The sequence below is a fragment of the Etheostoma spectabile genome, chromosome 10 (genome assembly GCF_008692095.1).
Source record: "Etheostoma spectabile isolate EspeVRDwgs_2016 chromosome 10, UIUC_Espe_1.0, whole genome shotgun sequence".
Lineage (NCBI taxonomy): Eukaryota > Metazoa > Chordata > Actinopteri > Perciformes > Percidae > Etheostoma > Etheostoma spectabile.
Window position 1 is genome coordinate 8437797 of NC_045742.1, and position 8831 is coordinate 8446627.

Genomic DNA, 8831 nt, shown 5'->3' on the forward strand with positions numbered 1-8831 from the left:
TTTTTTTTTTTTTTTTTTTTTAAATTTAAAATTACAGTCCTAAAATGAATCCAACATATTATTAGCAAATATAAATCACCAACTGATAATAGGTAACTGGCCTACTGGTAAGGTAGTCACTAAGATCCACAAGGATTTAAGGTGTCACATGTATATTTAACATTAAAAGATGATTTATAAAATCATGCCAACAAGTATTAAGCTAATTTAATATCTTAGTAATATATGCAAACAAGAAAAGCGTTAGGCTGCTCTACATGTTATTGTAGGCCCAGTTTAATAGGCAAATTCATTTTATAAAAACATATGTAGTAGGGGGTCCCTGCGCCATCTCTCTTTCAGTTAAGGGGTCTTTGGCTTAAAAAAAATTAAAGCCCCCTGCGCTGGGGTTTGGAATTTAAAAAAATTCCAAACCCCAGTTGTGCAGCCAAATGAATTATAGGTAGAAATCTGACAATTAGATGTTTAAGTAATGAAATTGATCTACATAAATCTTGAGCTCTAACCTCTCTTTTTTTACTTTTGACCTCTATTTGGAAGTAACTGTACTCCGCCTTTGTATTGTCTGTAAAAAGTGAGAAGTCCCGCCAAGGCAAAAAGCAGTAACTTCCATGGTATCAATATTTGGTTGCTGATCAGCATTTACAATATCATTATAGTAACACTTGTATAAAATGTAGTGATCATGGCATGTATTTCTCATGATTTACAATTACTTATAGCCATCTGTCCTGTACAGTATCTCAATTTGAGCGTTCCAAAAAGTCAAAGCACGGTAACTGGTGTTACGATGTCCGGCCTTGGTTTCTTCTGGGCTTTTGGAAGTTACTGTTAAGACAACCCTGTTATTTTCTCGAAAAAACAAAAAAATTGACTCAAGATACTTCTTCACATGATGGATGTCTTGAATGTCTCAAAAATAACTAATGATGAACTCACTTTCGACCAAATAACAAAACCACTGCCTTTTGCCTTTGCAGGGCAGTAATTGTATTGCATATTAAAGTGAATTGTTGATTGATTATAACCCTTGCTAGGACTCAACCAACACTGGTTTTTCAACACCAAATATTAGGAGTTAACCAATATTTGGAACCGATATGCATTTACAGTGAAAATTCAAAATGGTTAAGTCATACATTTTGGAATTTTACGAACTCCAACACTTAATCTAAATGCTTTAAGCAATTATTTAATGAATTAGTAATTTTTAACATAATACACAGTAAAAGATAGTCAGTGTTGTGGGCGGGACATTAAGTCAGACTCTGTGGTGAGTGAAACCGAAAGCCGAGGGACAGAGCTGTAGCTGAACCAAAGTAGTAAACTTGTGAATTCATTAACTTTATTGGTTATCAGGCAAAAAAAACACAGATACATATAATCTGCAAATTGACAAAAAAAACACAGATAATTGGCCATGGGGCCAATAATGGGTCTATCCGTAACCCTAACCCAGAACTGTTTTGTTCAAATGTAAGGATCCTCATGCTCAAAACATTGCTTGATGTCCTTATGTTATCATTAAGCATTTTCATGAAGCCTCATTAATGTGATTGTTTTTTAAATTGAAAATTATACTTTATTTTTCCATGCCTCTGAACTGGAACCCCTTATTAAATCAAGCTGAATGTACCAAACAGAGAGGCAGAGTGAACGTTTTCATATGGGAGAACTTTCATCTATTTTTGCGTATTATATATCCAACTTAATACATCATCAAGGGGGTTAACACACCATCGCGTGACTAGCTGTGATGCCATAAGACTGAAAGTAAATTAACGTGACGCTGCAGACCCTGGGACTCTTGATAAACGTGGAAACCTTTATTATTATTTATCTTATTTTGGGTGTGTAAGCTGAGAGCAGACGGGGCGGGTCAGCACAATGTTCGGATTGTTCCACGCTGCACGCACCTACATATTGAGAGAAAGATGAATGCTTTCACCTATAGGGGCACCGCTTTACTTTCCAATCTTTAAACCTGAATATGGCTAGTGTGGGAAAAAGTGTGTTTTCTGCCTCTGACTGCAAGGGAACGGGTCAAATCCTCTGCTAGATGCCCCAGGCTATTTTTCCTTTCCTCTTTTTTTCTGAACACCTCCACACCAAGAGAGCAAAATCTCTGTCAGAAGACGAAGGAGGGGAGGCAGAAATACTCTTCTGTTTTCACTTTGTGTGTGTGTGTGTTAAACCCTCTGGGGCTGAAATAATTAAGATCAATATATATGAAAGTTCAAGATACTTTTTTTCAAAGTTGGCTCATTTCAAGGTAATTAAAGCATGATCTGGATCTCATGTGAGTCTGGGTAGCCTCATTGACATACAGTATCATTGGCAATGGGCAGATTTATGAGCCGTATTGCTTCACCATCTGCTAATTACACTTGTGCTGTAATTGTACCCTGTCTCACTTTGTGTTTGGACCAATTACTGAAGTAGATACACACAGGAATAACCAGTGTGCAGGAATGTATACACATGATGTCTCTTTTACTCTAATTAAAGTACTTATTTATTTCTTTCACACAGACATATCAATCAGCAATGTACTGTTCTGAAAAACTATGCTGTGTTGTTTATTCTCCTCTAAACACCATAATCATCCCTTCAGATAATGTGCCAAATGTATTATTTTATTATAATCATGTAATGGTAGAGGAAAAGGTAGATCACCTTTCTGAGAGGCAGCTCTTCTCTGAGTAAGTAGTAATTGTAAGAATAATTTACCAGCTATATACGACATTACTGTCTTTGCATATGAAATGATGACATTACTCTAATGATATTCATAAGAAAACATGATGTTGGATAAAAACAAATCTATGAAGTAAACATGCACAAATGTATGTTTGAGTTTGTAGAAGGAAGATAAGTGCGTTTTGTCTTCCTATTAATGTTTGATCTAATTCAGTTGACTTTTTAGGGCCTACGGGTCATGGAATTGCCATAAACACATACAGCAAAATAACCATGTCAACTTTCAATTTCAGCAATGGGAAGAAAAATAAAAAACATCAAAAATAAATTGTAGTTCTGCAGTTTTTACCTCCAAGCATCAATATGATATCATTACTCTCCTGAGCATCTCCGGCCAGAGTGACATCAGTCCATTACACCGTCAAAGCCCTCAACTCTTCCCCCACCACCTCTCAAAGGTCACCTTGGGGAGGATTCCACTATCCACCAAGCCCACCAAACAACACCCTTCCCATCATGCCATTGTTCAACCCAATTCCACCTAGGATAGATACAGAGATTGTAGTGAGGTGTGTGTGTGTGTGTGTGTGTGTGTGTGTGTGTGTGTGGTGTGTGTGTGTGTGTGTGTGTGTGTGTGTGTGTGTGTGTGTGTGTGTGGTGTGTGTGTGTGTGTGTGTGTGTGTGTGTGTGTGTGTGTGTGTGTGTGTGTGTGTGTGTGTGTGTGTGTGACCAGCTGTCACAGGGTTCTTGGTAAAAGGCTGCAGCTGTTTCGGCAGCCTGCTGATAAAGGCAGTAGGACTGTGGGTGAAAGTGTATGGACACGGCGGAGAATAGAATGCACACATGTGGACGTGTATGCAAAAAATAATTAGAGACAAACACAAAGTAATTTCTTAAGGCTCTTGTTCATTTTTTCATCTCAAACTTTTAGAAATTAGCTAACCTAGATCCATTCATGGATACTGACAAAAACTGAAGTACTGGCTTAATGCTTCCACATTAAAATGTTAATATATCTTGTTAAATCACAGTTATGTTGCACCAAAGGTCTGAACTGACTTACGTTATAATATATATTTAAGATGGTCTCTACAGGCAGCATAAAAGTCCACAGTGTCTGAAAATAGAAATACTAACTTGTGTTATCAAACTATGACTTAGTCTTGTTGGTTAAGTACATTGTACACCAGTGGATGGGGTAAAGACTAAATAAGTAACGTAACTATTGCCCAAAAAAAAAAGAGAATTTGTTCACAACACAACCAACTGATATGATGGACTAGTTGCTGGTAGTCCCATATTTTAGGCTGCTGTAAATGATAGTTAGTTCAGCCAACAAACCTGTGCAAGATGTGGGACCCATAGCCAATTTCAGCTGACAGATCATGGTGCTAATATAGCCAAAAGGTTTTGTTTAGCTTCTGTTCCTTATACAGTTTGGTAAATACAGAAAGACATTAGTGCTGCTAGAAGTAGAGTGTGGTCCCTGAGAGTAAAATGTCCAGCATTTCTATAGGCCTACTGATTTGCTGTAGAGTCAACAACCCAAATGTAAATGGCATCCAGAAATTGGGATGTAGTCTGAATTACATAAATGGTGTTTGAGCACCTAAGTCACAGGGATCAATGTGTCCGGCTGTGTCCTCTGTGTGCCTCGCCTTGGATTAACCAAAACCTGGAACAGTGTGGGGTCACTGTGTGCCACCTAATTTACAGCTGACATCTCATATCTCATACTGTGGGATGGCATGATGTGAGACACGGATGCCTTTTAAAGGTCTAGCGTTGTGACAAATTTGGAAACAATACTCGTTGCAGTGCAGATACACGATGATTAATTGCAAGTCTTCCAAACCTTGTAGGGAAAATCCCATGTAAGGTGCTGCAGTAACGGACACCTGTGACTGCCCCATCACGGTCATCTCTGTGCCGACTAGTTGCAGCAAGAGGAAGATTTTGATATTCAGTGATTGTTTTGTTATTACAGTATGGTATTTCCTCATGAAATATAGGGATCTAAGGTAAAAAGAGAAAAAATCTCAACACTGACAGTATTTCATCCTCGAAAGATGGGGTTGACACTTAATTTTGCTTCCTGGCTGTAGTGTGGTAGTGGTAATCTTCTAAAAACAACTAGCCAAATGGATTGGTTCTTCCATGGCAAACATTTAAAATGAGCAGGATTCAACAGTTGGCACACCTCCCTACACTGTGTACTTGGTTCATATTGTAAACTGTGTCAGTATGCATTTGATCAGTTATATAATGTTTAAATCATCTTGGAAATGTGTTATCTACTGACCAATGTCAATTTCTGAGCTAAAAACACTGACCTAGTAACTCTGAGTCAATAATCCACTCAACACATGCACTGTTAAGGTTTACGGTTAATTATAGAACATGATCATGTTAAAATACTTGGTCCTAATCCTCACACAACCTAGGATTAAAGTAATGGACTATGCTGGTGACATACTTGGAAAGAAATGGAAAACTTCTGCTGGACCAACAGACAGAGAGCTCATGGGGCTAAAGGTAAATATGAAATTACATATATTGCTACAACCTAGTCACTGTCAATGACCAAGCTTACATGCACATAATATTCGTTTTTGATATTATGACTAAGCTGTTGACACGGCTAATTAAATTAAACATTCCACTAATATTTCCGTTTACATGCAGCCGTGCAAAATGTTTTGGTTTTTTTTCTTCAGAGCTTACCAGCGGAGGCTTGTTGGATCATGCAAACACAGCCTCCCTCCTTCAACCAGCTTCTTGAAAAGGTCAGCGTACGTTGTGTGCGCATATCCAAAAACCTGTTGATATCAACGTCTTTGAAATGTTTAAAAGTAGCTGTGTTCCTTCTTATTGTGTCTGCAGGCTTGCAAGCTGTTGGCTGGTTGGTTTGTGTACAGCAACACACAGAAGGACCATAAACTGTAACCCAAGAGGCCGTAAACTGGTTAAAAACCCAGATTGAGACACATAATCCGGAAGCGCTGTAAACGTGTCCAAAGAATGCCTCTAAAACTAAATTAATACCGGAATATACCGCATATCTTAATCGGAAAATGCCTTATTCAGAAAAAGGCAATATCACACACAAATATGCTGTTAACATGACCTGCATCAAATTTGGAATATTGTCATATTCGGAATAACAGTGGAATATTGGTGTGCATAAATGTAATGTATTGAACATCTTGCTTTTGGAACAAACAAGACCAAGTGAAATACTTTGCTTTAGTAGGTGGGTGTGTGTGGGTGTGTGGGTGGTGTGGGTGTTTTTATACATATAATTATTATATTAAATAAATGTATATACAGTATATATGCAGCTTCCAGGCAAAACCGTCTAATACTGACACACACAACACTGTGACAAATTGTCCACAGTACTGCACATTGAGTGTGAAAACGTTTAAAAAAAGAAAGTTTACAGTATATCTGCAGCAGGTCAGCGATGTGCCAAAGTAAAGAAATATCATTCCCAGAAGCTTTGCTAAGGATTCAGGGAAGTCTTTGGAGTTAGATGCAAGGTTATACAGAGGGCAGCCAGAATGGGTGTTTAGTTTGGTAGACCGAGTCAAACAACTGCCACAGAATGAAAAGATAGAGAAAAGTAATTCACCTTGCATCAGGAAAAACACTGGTGAGACAAAAGAGGTGGAAGGCAATGGTTCAATACAGGGGGGTAGTGCAATATTGAAGTGAATATTGAATTATAAGGTGATGAAAAAGTGCTTTCAACAAATAAAGCAACTTTTTATCTTTTTTCCCCCCCTCTATCTGAGAAAGCTGCACATAATTTAATCTGAGAGTGGTTCACCTGGGAGAGCTGGCTGTTCTGACTGCAAGAGGATTTGTGAAATGGCTCGAAGGCAAGTTCAGCAGAACACACAAACTCTTATTAAACTTCCTGTTTTCACCAAGTGAGAGCATGCACATGCATGTCCTGAGACACATACACACACACACACACACACACACACACACACACAAATGTAGCATTTAACTGGCCTTTCTGACCCAGTATTTGTTGGCTGTCAGGGATAAAATTATGTATTTTACGAGACAAAAAAGAATAGAAAGATGGAAATAATTGTGTGTGAACAGTGTTTTATTTGTTCCTGACGCCATAAATTGGTATCATCCTTATACGGTAGCAATCATTGCATAGCTGTAACACTGAAGACCCGGATCTCGATCAGTGTCCATACTTCAGGGTCAAATGAGTAAACAAGAAACATATCACATAAACAAGTGTCCCCATTAGTGTTCTCACAGTTATACACATATCAATATAAAAAGCCATACAGTAGTAAAAGATCCATAACCACTGCCCGTCTAGTCAAATCCCATCTTCATTAGAATTGGCTGTCCTTTTGGTAAAACAAAATAAAGCAAAGGTAAGTAAAAGTAAATGGATTTTCCTATTGAATGTTATTGCTTTAGGAATGGGTGCAGATGGCTATTGATCTGCCTCATCCTTGGCCATCACTGTGTGGATGGCAATCAGCGAGGCCGTTGGTTTCTGGGTAAACAAGCATTTTCGCCTCTCATGGCAGAGCGGCAAAGATATTGAGAGCAGTAAAAGGCTTGGAAAAACATTGCTATCGGTCTCTCCTGTGCTGCTGACAGGACAATTGAAAAGTATGTCATTCATTGATGGCCTAAACAAGATTGTTTCTCTGCTTGCTCTGGCCTGTGTGAGGAGATATATGCCCTAGGGTATAGGTGGAAATTTACAAGAGCAAACACTGGCGTAGAATGCATAAAAGGGGCAACCGGGTTTTGTTGATGTGAGTTGTTTTTGCAGACTTAACCTGTTTCTTCTCCTTGAATGTGCCGATCAGACTTTCTGTTACGTGATTTTCTGTGTTCCTGCACTGAGCCTCACACAGACCAAAGCATTGGCCAAGGCAGGCCATTGTAATCTACATTTTCTAATTTATCATTAAAACCGGTCAAGTTCATGAGCTGAAGGCTCATAACAACCTTTTACATTTTACTAATGAGGGACCTCTTAGAATCATGCAAATAATGACTATTCTCTCTATTTCTGCGTTTCAGCCCCATTTTTTGTCCGTAAGTCAGAACTCCCTATATCGATCGATCAATAGATCGATCGCGGCTACCTAACGTTGATGTTAGCTAGCGCTAGCTGATACTACCAATTTCTAGTCTGTGACATATTACATAACATATAAACATAACCTGTAATAGTACACAATTGTATGTGTATTGTTTTGAGTACGATTTGTGGAATTACTTTACGTTGCATATTTATGTCTATTCATATATATTTCTCACCGTTAATCCACGGCGTCTGTACAGCATCAGGGGTTGGTGGTGTGTGTGTGTGTGTGTGTGTGTGTGTGTGTGTGTGAGAGTGAGAGTGAGAGTGAGAGAGAGATGTCAAAAACTGTAACTGGGAGAACGATCTGGTACGAGTTTGGGTTTGACTGCTGTCCGAGGCACTTTCACGAGTAGAAGGTTGTGAAAACAAGGGATATGGGTTTCCTGGAACGCAGCATATGTTGCAAAGGTGGAAGTAATGTGACATTTTCACAAAACTTTATGTCAGACTGGATGGTAGCGTGCAAGGTTGTGAATTTGTCTTTATAATTCATAATTTAAGTCTTTTTTCTGTCATGGTTTTATTTTCTCCTCACTCAAGGCAGTCACTTGTACAGTTATGATTTTTATGAACTTGCATTTTACTGTGTCAAACACAGTAGCTTTGCTTTGGTATCTGGCCTTGCTAGCCTAGCCTTATGCAAGCCCAACCAACAGAAGGGTTCCTTTTATATTATGTTAGCCATGGTAAAATACACAAGCTCTTTGGCGGGTATCTCGCAGAACCGCTTTCCCAAATGCAGCTGCATTTTTTACAAAATAGCCAACACAGTAATGGTACAGCATGACTGCAAACTTATTTTCTAAAATGACAACATGACATCATGACTTTGTGTAAACAACGGCAACTTTATTTAGCCAAGTGGTGTTATCTGTACGCATTTTGAGCTATCCGCCTGTACGTCTACGCTGGGGTGTTATCGTGAAAAGAAAGCGACAGCTGAGTTTAGGATACGTTACACACGGTTGGGCTTTGGAAAAGTAGAACG